Genomic DNA, 19,396 nt, shown 5'->3' with positions numbered 1-19,396 from the left:
TTTGGAAGTTTAGGAAGGCCCGGAACATTCCATATTTGTGTTCCATCAACACTGTAGACCCAGTTTCCTCCCATCACAGAGCAGGACTCTTCCCACTCTTCCCACACCTTTCCTTCTCTGACTTATTATAGGACTACGAATAATCAATAGCATAGATTTATCTCTCAATTGTCTTCTTAATGTTCTTTCCCTTTGAGTTATTCTTGTCTTTTTTTGGTAATATTTTATTTATTTATTTGAGAGAGAGAGAGAGAAAGAGAGAGACAGAGAGTGTGCAAGCATTGGGGGAGAAGTGAGGGGGATGTGCAGAGGCAGAGGGAGAAGCAGGCTATGTCCTCTATGTGGGATTCTATCCCAGGACCCTCAGATCATGACCTGAGCTGAAGGCAGACACTTAACCTACTGAGCTACACAGGCGCCTCTCTTGTCTTCTTTAATTACAAATTCTAGAGCTTCTTGGTTTCCCGTACACAAGAGCTGCAAAAACAATTGGGGTTCGGGTTCAGTAAGAATGTAAAGATGAATGTGTATTAAACTGGTCCTCCTAGGCTGTCAGATGGTTGTTATTTGAGAATTGTGGAAAAACCTGGCTAACCAAAAATATCTCCTTCTTCCCTGCTGACCTGCCTTGCCATCCAAAATTCCGATCTTTTATGTCATTCCTCGGTGGCTTCTAGAGAAGTTATTGTAGTTGGACAAAATGCCATCACCTGGGAGAGGTAATGTGTTAATCAGCTATTACTCGAGTAAGAATTGGGTTCCTAAATTGACTGTGATTAAGGTGTGGAGAACTTTGAGGCCTTAGAGATTGGGTCCTGGGCCCAGATGTTTTGGTGGTCAGAGGTGGGGAAGAAGGAGGCAAAGAAGGTTAACGTCCTGTGGCCTTGAGTGGTGACGATGACAACAATGACCAGGTCAAGGAAGGTCCTGGATATAGTGAGAAAAGACACATCAAAGGGAAATTGATTTTACAGTTATGCCTTAGGTAGGGGCACTGTGCACACCCCGTTAACAAGGTCTTCATTCCCTCGGGGCAGGGGCTGGCCAGTACACATCTGATACATCCCTCAGACTGACCCACAATATGTATGTGTGTGTTCTCTTGGGTAAAAGAATGGAGCCAGCTTTGCACACACACTTCACTCCATGAGGCCTCTGTCAGCTGGACTCTTGCCCTCCTGATGACATGAAGGACTTGTGGCAAACACCACAAACAGGATTAAAAAGCTAGAGCCACTCTGCTAAGTGCTTTAAGGGACACATTTCTCCAAAAAGCAAAGTTCATCCAACAAAAACATTTTTTTCCCTGCAAAATAAAAGGGTGATCTCTAAGGCCCCTCCCCTCTTCTCGGCCTGATGGTTACTCATGGTTTTCAGTAAATGACAGTAACTCCAGAGGAGGGAGGCTCTTGGAAGCTGCCTGGTGTCCCACATTACTGGGATTTGCCAGCCTGGGTGGTGATGGCCCTTCCCTGCCTGCTGCCCCCACACAGGTTCTGTAAATCTCTGCTTCGTCATCCCTCCGACCTCCCCCCCGCTGCATGCCCCCCATCTCGGGAGGCCCCATCCTGTTTCCCAAAGCCCGGTGCCTTTGCACTGACTCCTTAAGAGAGGAGTCACATGTGATACTCTGCTTCGTTTAATTTTAGGTTATTGTTGCTGCTGTCATTCTATGAAGTACTTTAATGAATGCTTGTATTGTTCTCGAGCTGGAGCCTTTTTCAAACGATCAGCACATTATAAAACACAATAATGAGTCCAATTCCCACCCCCCCCCAGCACACACACGCGCGCGTACGCATGTGCGCACGCACACACACACACACACAATGGCATTGTTAAGTCCCCCCGGATATGTCCAGTAGTGAAGAGTCTGGGATTTAGAGGCAGCGGAGCTGGCTTCAGCCCTGATTCTCCTGTTCAGTGCTGGTGACCTTGGGTGAGTTCATTCATTCATTCGTTCACCCAGATGGCATGTATTCAGTATCTCCTTGTGTCTGTCAGGCCATCTCTGCAAAATGTTAACAATGCCTGCTCTTCCCGACGGTTTAGAAGAGCTTAATGAAATCATACTCGTGAAGTGCTCCACGTAAGCTTTGTGTTGTTGGCATTCATCAGCAAAAAGCTTAAAACAAAACGGAAGGGGTGTGGGAGGAGGGCCCCAAATACAGCACTCGACGCATCACTTGTACACGAAACACACACACCCCGGGGCTGTCTGGCTGGGTCCTGTACTTTGGGAGCCCAGCCTCTCCTCAGGCCAGACTTTGTCCTGCACACCTTTCTCTTCATCTCTGTCCATGGAAGGAAGCCCTGCTTTCTACAGGGCCTTGGCCAAAAGCTTCCTCTTCCACAAAGTCCTTCCTGCTCTTGGGAATTCATTCCTTCATCCCCTGTGTCCTTCCTCTGCTTTGGGGATTGCGTCCCTGCTGCCCCCCCGCCCCCCCCACCCCTGAACCACACTGAGTTGTTCCTAGATTGGGCCCTGTTACTGGATGGACAGCAGTGTTCTGGAAGCAGGCATGTGGTGCTCTTTTCCAGGAATCCTGGCTCTGCCCCTTCTGCTCATGTGACCTTGGTTGGTGCACTGGCTTCTCTGAGCCTGTGTCCTCTTCTGTAAAATATCCTTGCTCTTGCTGCCTGTGGGGAGGATGAGCGAGATACCACATGTGGGTAGACTCTCAGTAGATGTCTTTGGGATGAATTTGAAGGGCATGCGTGCAGACTTCGGTGGGCTCTCCTAAGAGGAGGAGGCCACTTAGTAGGTGCAATGAGGAACGTCAGGACCATCTCCACACAGGATTTTGTACCTGAAGTATTACCAGGAAAGGTGAATTCTCTCTCAGAGGCACTCCTTTATGTTTCAGTACCACTGAGAAAGGCAGAGCTCCACCTTCCCAGGTGTTGGGTGCTGGCAACATCGACCGCCAGTGAAAAAAAAAGGTGGAGACACCACAGGGAAGGGAGATGAGGAGTCTGAGGAGAGATTTGGTAGGACGGGTCTTGCTTCACCTAACATTTATTTAAAACCAAGTCTATCAATTTTTAGTCAAAGTTTTTACAAACCTGTGGTTTCTTTTTCTGACACCAATTCTCTGAGAACAGTTGAGTGTTCCAACAATTCAGTTCAGATTCTGACACGAACTACCCAGAGTTAGCACAGACCCCATGAGAGTGCTCCCACTTCACATGCCAGCAAGAGGAGTCCCCAGGCTACCTACCCACACTTACACCTGGTTGGTTACAGATTTGGGGGTTCCTATAAGTTCGATAATTCGCTAGAGTGTCACTAGACCTCAGGGGAGTACTTTACTTATGATTGATTACTAGCTTACTTCAAAGGATACAACACAGGAATAGCCCAATGGAAAGGAAACATGGTGGGAGGGGGGCCTGAGGGTTGGCACAGAGCTTCATGCCCTCCCCCGAGCGCCAGCCACCCTCCCAGCATCTGATGTGCTCACCAGCATGTGAGTCTGGTGAGTTTCTGTGACCCTCATCCTTCAGGGGTGTTTATCGAGCTTTTCATGATTAATTAAATCAGTGGCCATTGGTGACTGAAATCAATCTGCTGCACCCCTTTTCCCCAGCCTAGGGTGGGCGTGGGGCTGAAAGTTCCAACCCTCTCCTCCAGAGGTGGGGAGCTGAAAGTTTCAACTCTCCTCCGGAGGTGGAGAGGTTGGTTTTTCCGGAATTGGACCCCTTCCTTGAAGCCACCTGCAGGCCCACCCAGAGAACCCTCATTAACATCAGCTCCTAAGGGCTTTCCTAAAAACGACAAAACACAGTCCTATCACTCAGGAAATTCCGAAACTTTTAGGAGCTCTGTGCCAGGAACTGAGGACCAAGACTACACAGTTTTAATCTTGCTGCAGCAAGATGCTGATGCTGTTCTTACTTCAATATCATAGTTTTCAGGGCTGGGAAGGGGACAGTGGGGGACAGGGGATCTTCTCCATAAGGCTGGTGTTTCTGTGGCTCTGAAGCCCTTGAGTCTTTTCCTCCCAATCCCAGCAAGTCTTGGGAACTACCCGCCCCCAATAAGAAGGCCCTGGGGCTGCAGGCCCATCCCTTCCTTCTCCTTCAGCGGCACCTAGACTGAGCCTCTCCACCCCCCCCCCCCCCGCCCCGAGCTCTCCCTGTCCCCTGGTGTGGTCAGTCTGGGGTCAATTCCTCGCTAGGTTGTTGGTGGGCAGGGAGGAGCCTGCAGTCTGGATCCTAACACTCAGCAGAGGGGGAGACGTCACACCCTGCTTGCCTATTAGCGCTTAAGGACCGCAGCCCAGGCTCCTTATGCTCACTCATGTTCAGCCCACCACCACCCTTCCGGCCACCCCACTCCTTACTCCTCTACTGTCCAGCCACACGGGGCTTGGCCCCCCGGGTTATTATCCACCAGACATCCCAGGGGCGTTTCCACCTCTTGCCCCTTTCCCTCGCAAGGTCAGCCTCTCTGCTTGTTTTCCCTTCAGTCACAAGCATGTGTTGGATCCTCCTGTCTGCCAGGCTCTGTGCTGGACACCAGGGGAGCTCAGAGGAAGGAGGCCTGAGCTTTGCCCTCAGGGTGCCGACTCTCTTCCTCCTCTGCACACCATGGTCAGGAAGGCGCCAGGTCTTCCCCCGGGCAGCCCTCATTGCCCTCCACCGCAGGCTGATCTCCTCCCAGCCTCTCACCCACTTGGCAGGTGGCCCCAGTTCCTTGTCCTGACATCCTTTCAGGCTTCTGTGTCTCTGCAGCCTGATGTTCAGATGGCCTTCCTCTGTCACCCCCACACAACAGTGTCTGCCCCGGAGCAGGGCCCCGCCGCATGCTCTGCTGAGTCAGATGCGCGAGGAGAAAGAAAATGCACAACAGTCCGCAGCCGGCAGATGTTATGGAGGCAACCCACGGTTCCCGCAACGGGCAGCGGGGCGGTAGCCTGAGGGCATGTCGGAGGAGCCCCTTGCTCCTTCCTCCCCGGGGGCCCCACAGGGTCAGGTCCCGTGTCATACAGAGCTATTCCTTACATTGAAAGATGAGAGGACTGCACACACTCGTTGAAAAATTTCTGTCCAATAACGCAATACTTAGTGCCACGGTTTATTTTTTTTTTATTTTTTTTTTTAAATTTTTTTTTAACTTTTATTTATTTATGATAGTCACAGAGAGAGAGAGAGAGAGAGAGGCAGAGACACAGGCAGAGGGAGAAGCAGGCTCCATGCACCGGGAGCCCGACGTGGGATTCGATCCCGGGTCTCCAGGATCGCGCCCTGGGCCAAAGGCAGGCGCCAAACCGCTGCGCCACCCAGGGATCCCTAGTGCCACGGTTTAATGCAAGTTACAGGCTTTCCATGCAGAAGGGGTGTCACAGGGGTCACCTGATTGGAAAGAGGGATGGGAAGCCCAAGCAGAGAAGCCTCACTCAGCCACCCCAGAGAACAGGGGAGCTGAGGGATGTGCTGGCTCCCAGCCACCACCAGCCACGAATGAATCCATTTAGACTACATTGCAGACTCTTGTAAGGGTTAAATTTTTTTTTTAATTTTTATTTATTTATGATAGTCACATCCATGCACCGGGAGCCCGACGTGGGATTCGACCCCGGGTCTCCAGGATCGCGCCCTGGGCCAAAGGCAGGCGCCAAACCGCTGCGCCACCCAGGGATCCCCTCTTGTAAGGGTTAAGAGGGAAGTGACTTGTATATGGAAAGCCGTCAGCACAATTCTTGGCTCAGAGAGAACATTCCGGAAACAGGGGCCCTTGTTCAGATGGCAAGGCTCTGGGCAAGCGTGTCCTACAGGCACACAGACTCATGCTGGTTAAGTACAGTGATGTTGCCACAGATCCCGCAGGGGAGGGTTTTGTCTCTCAGGTGTCCCATCTTCCTCATCTAAAGAGTGGTTCTAATAGTAACATCCACCTCACAGGAGGGAATGCCAGGAAGACCCTGCTTGGTCAGGAAGAAAGGGACTATAGTCAAAGCAAGCACTCTGATGTTACTGTTCAGGCCACCATTTCTTTCTTTCTTTCTTTCTTTCTTTCTTTCTTTCTTTCTTTCTTTCTTTCTTTCTTTCTTTCTTCTTTTTTCTTCAAGATTTTATTTATTTATCTGAGAGAGAGAGAGAACAGAGATCAGAAGCCGGGAATGGGGAGGGGAGTGGGGCAGAGGGAGAGGGAGAAGCCGACTCTCCCTTGAATGAGGAGCCCGACTCGGGGCTTGATCCTAGGACCCTGGGATCATGACTGGAGCCAAGGGCAGACACTTAACCAACTGAGCCACCCAGGGCCCTGAGGCCACCAGTTCTAATAGGCACCTGCTGCAGGCCCAGCCGCACTGCTGGTGGTGCATCAGGAGCAAGCAATGATGCTGGAGAGTTATTTGGACGGCCTGGTCTTGGCCTCCAAGGCTTACGGCCAAAGGTAAGAGGAGAACCACTGATACTACAGGCAGGCTAGGGGATGGACATGTTTGTAGGACAGCGTCTGTGAACGGAGAGATTGTGGTGAGTTTATGGTAGAGACAATGGGATGGAGGGTAGATAGTGACATGGATGGGGGGACGGGGACTGAGATGGGCTGGTTCTACAGAGATGGGATTTCAGGAGCTTGAAGAGCTGAGCATGTGATGCATGTGAGATTCTGGGAGGCAATTCAGGATCTCTAAGGCATTGTGATAAGATTGTCAAGGAGTCATTTAAAAACCGAATATATTAGTCTACATTTACTCTTTCACTTTGAGACCGACAGCTGTCATCTTAGTAGTTAAATTTTCTCTCTTTCTTCCGAAAGAGCTTGGGCTCTTATCACTACCCCAGAACCTGTCGCATTCCTTGAGGACTAAGGTAGCAGGGAAATAAATGAACAAACGGATGAACGAGCGAATGAAATGTCATACATAGACAAAAAAATGTTTATCAGGCACATAGCTATGTTCTCAGTGAGTCTCAAAGAGATAGATGGTGGTAGTGGTTGAGAGAGCAAGCCCTGGAGTTAGACTATTTGTGTCAGAGTCCTGTCCTGCCACTTACTGATATGTGACCTTGGGTGGGCGACTTTCACCATTCTGTGCCTCAGTTTCCGTTTCTGTCACCTGGGGCTGGTGATAGTACCAAGCTTATCAGGTTGTTGTGCGGCTTAAATGCATGAATCCTGGCACATGGTGGGCATTCAAAAAAAGGTAGCTATTCATATAAAATTATTGTGTCCATTTTTTTTTTTTTTTTCCGTTTAGTCATCGATGGAAAACTCCCAGGCTTGTGGGCAGTCAGCACAAATGAGTGGACCGGGGGAGCTGAAGCGCCTGATGTAACGGGGAGACTGATGTTGGGGGGAAGGTGGGGCCAGCGCTGCGATTTCCATAATCTCCACCTGGGGAGTGTCACCCCAGGGGCCCAGCGTGGCTCCTGAAAAAGACCTTTTACATTTTTCTCCTCGAGCTCTTACTTATTCATTGACTTCTCAAAACCCTGGCCTTTGGGAGCGCCTGCCCGGGGCTAGATCTCGAGTTGCGAGGTTGGTTCGCGGCGCCTTCTGAGTCCAGGACCCGCCAGGCGGCCGCTACCCACTTCACCTTTCCTCCAGGTCCCGCGTACAGCACGTTTCCATCAGAGACCTCAAGGAAGGGCCTCAGACACTCACAGGATGCCCGGGTGCGTCGCCCTTCCCACCGAGAAGCGCAAACGGGAGGGGTGACTCTGCAGGGGCGGAATTTGGGGCGTCCCCAAGGCGCGCAGGGGCGGAGCGGGCTCTCCCCGGCCGACCCCGTCTCACCAGCAGGTGGCGCTGTACCTGCCGGGCCTGCCAGGTTCCCGACCAGAAACTTGCACGGGATGTTGAGGCCCCGGCCGGAGAAGAGCGCAGCCCAGTGTCCCCGAGCCGAGCTGTCGGCCTCCGCGAAGAAGTGGGGGGAGAGGAGAGCGGACTCCCTGCTGGAGCCGCTCAAGGATTCGGACACGACGAGCTTCCTGCGGGAAGCCTTCAGGAAAGGCGAGTACTGCGGGTCGTACGGAGAAGGGAGCGCTGTCCTTCTCTTAGGGCATTGTCCTTGGCTTGCACTGACTGATTTCCGACCCTCTGGGAAGGGCGTTTCTGGGAGGGAGCTGCCTAGAGCGCATGGATGGAGCGCGGGAAAGAAGCCCGCGAAGCCGGTGGCCGCGCGGCCGGCGCTCTGCAGCGGGAGGAGCGCGCGTCCCCTTCCGCCAGGTGGCGCTGTCTGGCTTTCCCTCGGCTTCCCGCGCCAGTCCCTGGAGGCTGCCGCCGCAGCGGCCGCTCTAGCCGACCGGGGCGGGCTCGGTGGTTCCGGGCGGAAGTGAGGCGCCGAGCGGAACGGCCTCTGGTGACATTTTCTCCGGGCGGCGCGGACGAGTGAGGGGACTTGGTGGAGGCTGTGGAGGTGGCGAGATTCGTTTTAGCCCCGGCGGGGCTCGGACCGCGACCCTCTGCTCGCCGCCGGGGCCTGTGCTGAGGAGGAAGAGGCGGCGGTGGCCGTCGCGTCCCGAGTCAGCGCGGCCGGGGGGTCGGTGCGTGCCCCGACGGGGCGCGCGGAGCGGGCGAGGAGGTGCAGGGCTGCCCCGGAGCGCAGGTGAGGCGGGAAGGTGCGCAGGGCCGCGGCCCGGCTGCTGGTCGAGCCGTGGGACCGGGCTGCGTCCCGGGGGGGGGGTGCGGGCCGCGCGGGGGTGGGCTCTGCGGCGCCGGGGCGCCGGGGTCGTGACGGGCCCGGCCGGCGGGCGCCGAGCGTTCGCGCCCGGACTCGGCGGGAGGCGCGGCCCGGGTCGGGGGCTCCGGGAGGGAGCGGAATTGCTGGGCGCCTTGCCCGCCCGCCCGCCCGCCCGCCCGCCGGCGACCCTCGGGTCCTCCCGGCCCGGCCGAGGTGGCGGGCGGGCGGAGCTGCCTTTTCCCCTGGAGGTGCCGCAGCCCGCGAGCCGGGGAGTTGTCTTCAGGCAACTTTCGGGCGCCTCGGCCCGCCGTGGGGGGGGGGGCGGCGGCGGCAGCGCCAGCCCCAGCCCCAGCCCCAGCCCCGCCAACTCTGCCGGACACCTGCCGCCTGCCCCGGGAGCCCCGGCGGCCGCCCAGCGCGGCGCGCGCCGTGGCCGAGGACGGGGACTAGAGGCTTCCTGTCCTGTGGCTGGCGCCGCCTGCGCCGCGGCGCTTCCACTGCCTTCGGTCGGCAGACGCCGCCGGCCGTGGCAGGGCTGTGTCAGCCTCCAAAATTGACGTCCTCTGGAGTTGGTCAACTTCACCTGGAAAACTGGCGCCGGTGGAAACTGGCGCCCCCCGCCCCCCGCCCCCCACCCCCCACCCCCCACCCCCGGGTAAAGGCCATTGTCTTCTCTGACTCCTCCCGGGGCGTCTTCGGCTTCTCCTCCTCTCCTCGTCAGTGGCGTTTCGCGCTTCGTCATTTATTTCTTACGGCGCCGACCTCAGTTTCTCGCTGGGGCCGTGGCCCCGACGAGAAACCCGTAGGTCACTCGGTCTCCCTTTTTTAAGTCGTCCTCTCCGCTGTCGCAGAAATTTGAGGCTCGCGGGTTGAAGGGGATGAACGTCCGTCCGTCCTTGTTCTTCCAGATCGAACCGCCTGAGCCGTTTATGCTCAGAGGTGCTTTTCTGAGCTTTTTTTTTTTTTTTTTTTTCTTTCTGAATCCAACCCCCCAGTTGGATGAAAGTCCCACTGATGATGCTTTGTCAAGGTTGGGCCTCTTAATTACAAATACATCTGGCGGTGTTGCTTAGACTGTTACTGTGTAGTGTCGTTGGGCACATGCTAACAGTTTGCATCGCTCCCTTCCTTCTTCTCCTGGGATATTTTAAGGATGAAGGCTATTAACTTTCTAACGTAGTTTTGCTGATCCAGGCAATCCGGATTCCTCCAAGTAAGAGCATTGCCTTTTGGTTTAACAAGCATTTTTAGAGGCCTGCAATTGATAGTTATTACCTGACGTCCTGAGGAGTCACAACGCTAACCGTTTGTTAGTGGGAAATGTAATATTATGGCCGTCTAATCTGGCCAGCCTGATGCCTGCTTTAGTGCTTTATGCACAGTAGGTGACAGTAAATAGAAAGCGGAGTTAAATTTTAATTCAGGAAGCTAAGATGGAATTTACTGCGATGACCTATGTTGCTTTAAAAAGAATCTTAGTGAAATTTCATGCAGTCCCATTGACAAATAGAAATATTTTTAGCCATTTTTAAATCAGAGTGCTTTCCAGTATCACTGTACTCTTAAAACTTCATGTTTTTCATAAGGTTAACGTGTTGTAAACTTCAGGACACGTGTGTATACAATATGAAAGGCAGAGAGAAACTTTGAGGTAATTATACCTAACACATCAGCTAAATGACTTTTTATCGAAAAATTTTTTTTCTGACATCTTTTTGTGAAAAATGACTAGAGTTGGAAACTTTGCCCAGTGCTAGCTAGCGTCATACTGTGTTCATAGTGTAGTTGTTACATTATTCACTAATTTAGTTTATATGACTCTTAAATGCACTTAGGGAAGAGTGTCATAATGCTCTTTGGTTTATACTCATCATGATTAATCCAAGAGCTGTATATTAAAGATAAACTTGGCCTTAGACTCTAATTTAATGCAGTTCTGTTGGAACTGAGTGCTCAGTTTATATCCTTCAAAGATTTTATTTTATAAGACACATTGATACATCAAGTCTCCTTAACTATGTGACTAGTAACTTTTTCTAGCTTGTGTAACTTGTAAACTCATTATTCAAGGAGTTGTTTTGCTGGGATCTTCAATCTTACGGTTTGGTCTAAGGACTGCATGAGTACACAATGTATGTGCAACTAGCATGGTTTTGTTTTTGTTTTTCTTTTTTAAGGTTGGAGCTGGTGTATACTAGATAACCAAACTCTGTGTTTGTAATTTTGGCATTTTCTTAGACCTTCCTAATTTTCCTGCATTTAACCGGGAATTCGAAAACAAATGTATATTCTTGCTTACATGCTTACAATTGGCAGTACTTGAGAACACCTAATAAAAGATTAAAAATGTGCTTTTCATTTATTTTTAAAAAGATTTTATTTGGGATCCCAGGGTGGCGCAGCGGTTTGGTGCCTGCCTTTGGCCCAGGGCGCGATCCTGGAGACCCGGGATCGAATCCCACGTCGGGCTTCCGGTGCATGGAGCCTGCTTCTCCCTCTGCCTGTGTCTCTGCCTCTCTCTCTCTCTGTGACTATCATAAATAAATAAAAATTAAAAAAAAAGATTTTATTTATTTATTTGACAGAGAGTGTGCAAGCACAAGTAGGGGAAACAGCAGGCAGAGGGAGAGGGCAAAGCAGGGCTCTATCCCAGTATCCTGGGATCATGACCTGAGCCAGAGGCAGATGCTTAGCCAACTGAGCCACCCAGGGACCCCTAAATTTTTATTTATTAAGTAAATGCTCCACCCAACATGGGGCTCAAACTCATGACTCTAAGATCAAATTGTTGCATACCCTACAGATTAAGCCAGCCAGATACCCCCAAGAATGTGCTATTAATGTGTTTTCCTTTGAATCATACTGATTATGGTTTTCTGTATTAATTTAGGAAAGAATCTGGAGCCAAATAAGTTTTCTTAGCTAGCTGTAGTAAAATTGAAATAGACATTAATAACTGAGAAAGAGCTATTGAAAACTTGGAGAAAATAGAGGACGACACATTCAGGTAGAACCTCCTTATACTCACAACCCTAAGTTATTGATTGCTTACTGTGTGCCAGTAGTGCTGTAGTTGCTAGAGACGTACTGGTGAGTAGGACTGACAAGGTCCTGATGCTGAAGGAACTTAAAACTAATTACACCTGGGTTTGAGATGAGTTTCCAGGTGCGCATTCCAGGCTAGGTAAACAGCCTATCCAAAGTCATGCGTATCGGTAATGTTGACTGGTTGTGTGGCTAATGCCTTCACTTTACAGAGGAATAGGTTGTGCAGGTACCTTAGTGTGCTAAAGCATTATTTTCTTCTTTTAGGGGGAAAAAAAAAGCTCAGGTGGAATATGAAGGATGTGATAGCATTCCTTTTGAAAGATTGTCTTCATCCTTATGTTCAATGAGTAGAAATGTTACTGATATTATTATACTTTAGAGAGAGAGCACGCACGCCAAGTGTGAGCAAGTGGGGAGGGGCAGAGGGAGAAGAGGAGAGAATCTCAAGCAGACTCCGGGCTCAATCCCAAGACCTGAGATCATGACCCGAGCCAGTATCAAGAGTCAGACAATCAGCTGAACCACCCAGGTGCCCGACTGGTTTTCATTTTTTATTTTGAGTTGATTCTTACTTGTCAGACTAAAGTAATTTCATAGTTATTTTTCTTTAGTTTTTAATTTCCAGTCTTAAATTTAGATTTGACTGTTGTCATGAAACTTTTCTAAATCCTTTTAGGGTTTATCTTTAATTGTACCTACATTCCCTACTCTTTCATGGCTCATAATAGAACTTAGGGGAAATAAACAGTGTTTTCTGATTCTGTGTGGGCAGCTTCTCAGCACAAGTGGGATTGATGTTCAGTCAGTTTTCACACTCAGCCTACAGGTCCTTGTGGTAAAAGGAAGGAGCAGGGTGAAACTAAGAAGTATTTTATATTCCTTCTATACTTCTGAGCTAAGGGAGGAAATGTGTGTTGTATATAGTATACATATTTATCATAACATATTAGTAGCAGATGATAGTAGTAAACGTGGTTTAAAAATACCATAAAATAACCAGTATGACTCAGATTTGATGATTGTCTTGTTTAGGATTTGTGGCCTTATAGTGTTCATTTTAAGTTATGTTTTTGTTCTCTTTCATGTCTTTATTCAAAACAAGGACCTCCAATTCTGTCTTAATAGCCAAAAGATAGGTGGTATAAACCCTAAGTTACTAATTTGACTTTATCCAATTTTAACACTACTTAGGTGAGTATTTTCTAGTGAAGATTAATTAAAAGTAGAAACTTACCACAGAACTTATTTTTATGTGGGTGTGTTTATACTTGGTTAAATCAGAAGCTCATTTATCGAATACTTAGGTGCCAGGTGGGGATGGGTAGAAAAATGAAAGAAACCATTTCTGCCTAAGGTACTCAAATCTAGCGAACCAGATGACCTCTAAGTTTCTTTCCTTCTCTAAATGTGAAGAAAAGTAGGCTATTGCAGAAAAAAGTACTGTATAGCAAAGTATAGTATGGAGTTAGTCTTTTCCTTTATGAAATCATTTTAAGTAAGATATTGGAAAATGAGATTATTCTTTTCTTCCCCCCTCAATGATATTTTTCTTAAATGGGTCTCTAAGCGTGAAAGGAAATGATTGGGGACTTGAGTGTTCTTTTTTCTATTGCCAGCTCATTTACAAAATACTTTTTTCTCCCCCTGAAATTCAAGTCCATGTACTAATAAATTAGTTCTGATTGTTCAAAGAGCAACAGAATTAAATCTGTTAAAACTTAGAGCAGTCATTCCTAAGAATGTGGATAAACTAGACTTGTGCTTAGGTAATCTAGAAATTTAAGTTTTTATTAGCATGGTAAATATTAGGGAAACAGGAGACTGACTGAAGTCTCCAGAAGTTATTTTTTACTTAGTTGTCTGGTTTAAAAAAAAAAAAAAATAACGTTCTTATGATGTTCTGAGTCAGCATTTTGTGAGGTGCCTTCTGATCAGAGAAAGGTATTGTTGGGGATAGGGAAGTTGGGTGTGGACTAAAACTGGGAAAACAGCACTGTTTTCCTTTCCGTATTAAGAACAAAAACCTCATGTGGTTAAGATTTTGAGTGGTATCCTGTCTGCCCTAGTTTTAACCTAACATAGAAGCATGGTTTATTCTTACATCAACGCTTTATCATCAAGGGTTTCCCATTATTTTATTCCACTACAGTCCACTAAATGATTTGCTATGATAGGTTTTTGGCACCATTTATCTTGAGGACCTCAGGTCCTAGCATGGGGTGACCCATCTTTATCCCATCTTTATGTGTGCTATATTCTGAAGGAGATAGAAATGGCCAGAGCAGGGATCTTGGAGGAAATCTAGAACCTGTGTTTTACAGTGTTCTTGATTTACATTCATGGTGTTTTTGAGCACTTAGAGGGTCTTACAATAGCCATGGTGCATTCTTTGTGTTTGGTAACTTCCTTGGCTCTTACTTGATGCTGGTTTATTCACAGCCTGGGGCTGGGCCAGATACATGTCAGTAGTGGTCCTATCTGCAACATGAAGTGATTTGAGCAGCCATTATCACTCTTGGCCTATTTATAGAGCTTGTATCAGTGGAGAAAAGGTTGGCTGGCAAGCAAGCAAAGCTGCTGTCTTCCCGTGGTTGCAATCTCACAATTTATATTTCATTCTGGGTGGGCCAAATCCATTCAGCTGCGTTAGTTTTTAGTGTTCCTTTTTTGTATTCCATTCTTTTAGCACTCCAGTTTCTTAGTCAACCTCACTCTTGAAGGAAAAAACCCAAATAACTATTATCATACTGAAAATAATTAGCAGTAATTCCTATCGTATGATATTTAGTGTTCAGATTGCTCCACTGTCTCATAAATGTACTTTTATACTTAGACTGAGTCAAGTAAGGTCTGTGTATTGTTTGGTAACCTAAAGGTTCCCCCTACATTTCCTCCCTCCCTGGGAAATTATTTGTTGAAGAAACAGTTTTTTTCCCAGTTTGAATTGGTCAGTTACATTCTTCTGGTGGTATTAAACGTGTTCCTCTGTTCCCTTGGTTTCTTGTTATTTGATATTAGGTCTAAAGGCTTGATCAATTTGAGTTTATAACATATATTGTTTCTCTTCCCTTTCTTTTTGAGGGGAGCAGAGAAATAGATGATGTTGAGTAGTTGCATCAGGAGGCACATAATGTTTGGTTCTCTGTGGTATTAGCAGCTGTTGATACTCATTGCTGAGCTCCATTACTTAATTACTCATAATTCTTCACTCTGAATGCCTTTCATCATTCCCCGTTCTGAGGCTTTTATACTGTACCTTGTTTATAGCTTCTTCAACGCTTTCCTTTTGAGAGCTAAGTGAAGGGAAGGGATGAGTTGCTGTGGAGAAAAGGGCTATTTCCACTATATTGTAATATCTTAGGAGTTTTTATTTCAGTCTTTATCTTTGGTTGCACTGTCCATATTATCCATGCTACCTACAGCTTCTCAGTGGAAACACTAACCCTGAATCCAACAAATAACCAAGTCCTTTGAAAGTGAAATTTGTTTAGAGATTCTAGTGTACTAGTAAGTACTAGAGTACTAGTAAGACAAGAGTACTATTGTCATTAAAGTATTAAGTTTGTATATATAAAAATTAGAAAAAAGATTATTATTTTTTTAATCAAAAGATTTAGCAACATCACTGTTATAGACATAATGGAATCTTTTCCTGGAACTGAACATCTGGGGAGAGGGGGCTTCCTTTTTATTTTTAATAAGATAATACTGCTTTACCTTATTTGTGTTAGTTGCCTAAGAAATTTAGTTTTCTGGTGTCTGATTTTTACATCTTTATGCATAAATTCACAAGCATTTATATACAGTAGTCTAACTAAGGAGATGGATTTACCAGGCTGTAACTTAGTCAGCTTCACTCTTGAAGGAAGTGGTGTCCATTTTTGTCTTAAGTTTTTATGTGGAAAGGTAAAGGGACAGTTACACTGTTAGAAATCATGTTGATTCTATGTAATGGGATATATTTTTATATACAAATTGTTAGTGATACTAAGCAAATAAGGTGTTTCATTAGTGGTCTTCTGATTTTTAAAAATGAGTCAGTTCATCAGTTTGACATATTTATTAAATATTATGTATTAGGAAAACCATTATGTATTAGAACTGAATGAACTGAAGACGATTAACATAATCCCTGTTTTCAAAGGAGATTGCAATATAACGGGGCTAAAGGGGGTGAGTAAAAACATTTGCACAAGTAACTGGTTTCTTTTTAATTGCTTTCTTCATAATGTGCTGTTTCCCTTCTTACCTATGTTTAAGGTTAACTCTTAATTTCTTTTGTTTAAATTTTCTCAGTAGTTGCTGTGTGTGTGTGTTTTAAAAATCACTCTCATAGTGTATGAATTGTATGCCATAGTAGAAAAAAATCAGGTGATAATTATTGGTGCAAATTTTTTTGAACGATTACTTATATTGTGATTCTTTCCCACTGTTAGATTGTTGTTATCTGTTCTGATATTCAACTTGTCTGACACTGTAGAGTCATTTTATAATCTTTGACAGTTGCCCATATCAGCAGGAAGTAGGCATATAAAACTGAAAGCCCTGCTTCATTCTAGTTTTAGTTTCATAGATTGCGATTTGCTTCTTGGTCTCTGTCTTCTCTTCATGTTGGCATTGTAAAAAATAAAACTATGCAGAACTTCAAAACACCTTAATTTGGGCCTTTTTTTTTTTTTTAAAGTTTTTAGGTGTAGGGTAGGCAAAGATTGACAGAGCTTAGAAAGTAGTCTTAAAGACTTGTAATTGTCATGGAATTTTTTTTTTTTTAAACTGTGGTCCCATATATTAGGAAAGTAAGTTACTGCTTTAAAAAAAATGAGTAGAATATGCAAGCTATAATCTGTTTTATATCTTAACCATCTTGGAAGCAGAACTTTCTACTTTCTTAGGGTTAAGCTACATTGCTGGTGGTGGTCTCCTGATTTTCTTTTTTAAGTTCCATTCATATAAGAAGTGTTTTTACAACAGTGTATAAGCAGCCCAGTTTCTTTGATTTTTAGTGTGAGGAGAGTGCATCATTTTGAATCAGATTCAGTAATCCATAGTTGAAGGCCACCTGGCTGTGTTATTCAGAGCATGTGATTCTTGATCTCAGGGTTAGAAGTTCAAGCCCCATGTGGGGTATAGAGATTATTTAAAAATAAAGAAAAAAATTTAAATAGAACAGCCTCTTTTATTTTTTTACTTATTTATTTTTTTAGGAGGGGGGAAGGAGCAGAGGGAGAGGGAGAGAAGAACCTAAAGCAGGCTTCTCACCCAGTGCAGAGCCCCAAGAGAGTCTTGATCTCACAACCCTGAAATTGTGACCTGAACTGAAATCAAGAATTAGATGCTTAACCAGTTGAGCCACCCAGGTGCCCCCCAAATAAAAAGTCCTTAAAAACAAAACAAAACAAAACAAACCCCAAACACATGTAGTTGAATATTTAAACTGTAAGCCAGCTAATAATTTTTGAATTTCAAAGCTAAGCCTCTTTAAAAAATAACTTTAAAAAATTTGCTTAGATTGCTATTTGGACTACACTTCCTTGCTTAATAACTCCTTCCCTTCTTTATATGGCATAGTTTTTATTTTTGCTGAATAATGGTATGGTATGCCTTGGGCACAGTAAGCACAGTATGGAAAAGTATACTGTTTTTCTCAAATATAAAGATGCCAAAGAAATGGTAGCTGTGTGTTTTCTATAAAAGTGAATAAAAACAATGGATATTTGTTTCTAGGGAAAGTTATCAAAGAGTATCCTTGTTTACCTTCTTAAATGTAAAATATAGATATACTTTGATGTATTTTTTTTGTTGTTGTTAAAGTTTATTTATTTTTTCGTAATCTTTACAGCCAACATGGGACTTGAACCCATGACACTGAGATGGGTTCAAGTTGTCACTCTTTCAGCTGAACCAGCCAGGTGCCCCACAAAAGATGTATTCTTGTATAATTGTGGACAAAAACCAAAATATGAAGTGGCTTAGTATTTATTTAAACATTAATACTTTATATTAATTAAGCCATAGATTTAAGCAAGGAAAAAGTGGCATATCATTTGCATTTCCTGTGGCTGCTATTTTGAAAAAAAAATTGGTTACTTAAGCCTGTATCATTATTATGTATATCTGAAAGGCATGTCTTAAACTAATATGATGCATTTGTAGATAAAGTTAGTGCTGAGGGACCGTTGGCTCAGCGGTTTGAGCAGCCTTGCTCAGGATGTGATCCCGGGATCTGGGATCAAGTCACATTCGGCTCCCTGCATAGAGCCTGCTTCTCCCTCTGCCTGTGTCTCTGCTTCTCCCTCCTTCTGTGTTTCTCATGAATAAATAAATAAAATGTTTTAAAAAAAAGTGCTGAAATAAAGGAAAGGAGGTAACTGCACTTGTAGCAGAGTTTGTCGTTAAAATTTTAAATGGTTGGGAAATTATTTAAAATAAGGGATTTTAAAATGTCGATGTTTGAAAAAGCAAAATGTCCTCAAGATTCTATTTTAATGAAACTTATTTTTAAAAAATAGTATCCACAGGCCCTAGCCAAAAAATAAATAGATAACCTGAGTATAAATATACATTGTTCAACAAATATTAAGTGTCTGGTAGGTTTTAGGTATTTTTCTAGATGGCTGCAGATACAGTAATCCATGAGACAAATCCCCTTCCCTCTTGTATCTCATATTCCATGAAGCAGACAGACAATAACCTATAAACACACAAATGAGCAAGGTAATTTTAGACTCCTTTTAAAAAACATAGTAACAATGGGGTATGGGTGAGAAAGGAGGTGTTTTAGTATATTTAAGAAAGGCTTTATTTATTTATTTATTTATTTATTTATTTATTATTTATTTATTTATTTAGAAAGGCCTTTTAAAGGTGAGTTTGAATTGAGATCTGAAGTACAGGAGCAAGCCAAGCCTTCAAAAGAGCAATGAGGATTGCATTCCTGGTAGTGGGAACAGCAAGTGCAAAATCCCTTGAATCAGAAAAGATGTAAGCATGTTGAAAGAATTTGGAGCCTAATGAAGCAGAATGATGCTGATGTGAGACTTGAGCAATACATGCCTTATAGGTCTTAAAAAAATTCAAATATTATTCTAATTGTAAGGAATGTGTATAGGGAAACTGTAGGTCTTCTTAGCAAGGAACAGTCTTGTTTACCTTCTTCAGTGTACCGTGTAGATGTGCCTTGATTCACACAGGAGAGATATTCTTGTATATTTGTGGGCAAAACCCAAAATATAAATATCAAACCTTAAATACATTAGGAAACATTATTTTAAAGGAGTCTGTATAAAAGCCTTATCTTCAAAATGTATAATCTGAATGATCTTTTGTAAAGGTTGAGATGTTCAGAACTTTCATTTTGGTTAAAGGAGACTACTTGTGTAGCACAATCTAGTCTTAGGTTAAGAAGCAGGTTGGAAATTCAGAAACTGTTCTAAATATATCTGTCTAAATCTATCTAAATATATCTTGGCCATTGACCTACATATTCTTTTCTTAGAAATGAGGATTGTACATTTCAGGTTAACTATGAGCAATAATTAATAAAAATAATTAAAATGTTCTGGAAACCTAAATGGAATTGTTTAGGTAGTTGTGTGTGTAGAGCACTTGTTCTAGGTATCTTTTTAAATTATAGCTTTATAAAAAACCTGGAAATAGGCAATAAAACAGTTTCTTTTTAAAAACAATAACTGAAGCATTTTTTTTAGTAGGCT

General features: G+C 45.1%; 1 protein-coding gene across 2 annotated transcripts in view; it reads left to right on the top strand.

Moving 5' to 3' along the window:
* Positions 1 to 8,300: 8,300 nt before the first annotated feature.
* Positions 8,301 to 19,396, top strand: part of ARK2N (arkadia (RNF111) N-terminal like PKA signaling regulator 2N) — an 80,505-nt gene continuing 69,409 nt past the window's right edge. For both annotated transcript variants that reach the window (XM_055324218.1, XM_055324217.1), the window contains exon 1: positions 8,301 to 8,561. The gene's annotated coding sequence lies outside the window, so the exon portion shown is untranslated. The remainder of the gene's footprint in view (positions 8,562 to 19,396) is intronic.

This window comes from Nyctereutes procyonoides, unplaced genomic scaffold, assembly GCF_905146905.1.
Source record: "Nyctereutes procyonoides isolate TBG_1078 unplaced genomic scaffold, NYPRO_anot_genome, whole genome shotgun sequence".
NCBI classification, from domain to species: domain Eukaryota; kingdom Metazoa; phylum Chordata; class Mammalia; order Carnivora; family Canidae; genus Nyctereutes; species Nyctereutes procyonoides.
The sequence above is the reverse complement of the archived record's forward strand: the minus strand, read 5'-3'. Positions and strand labels throughout refer to the sequence as shown.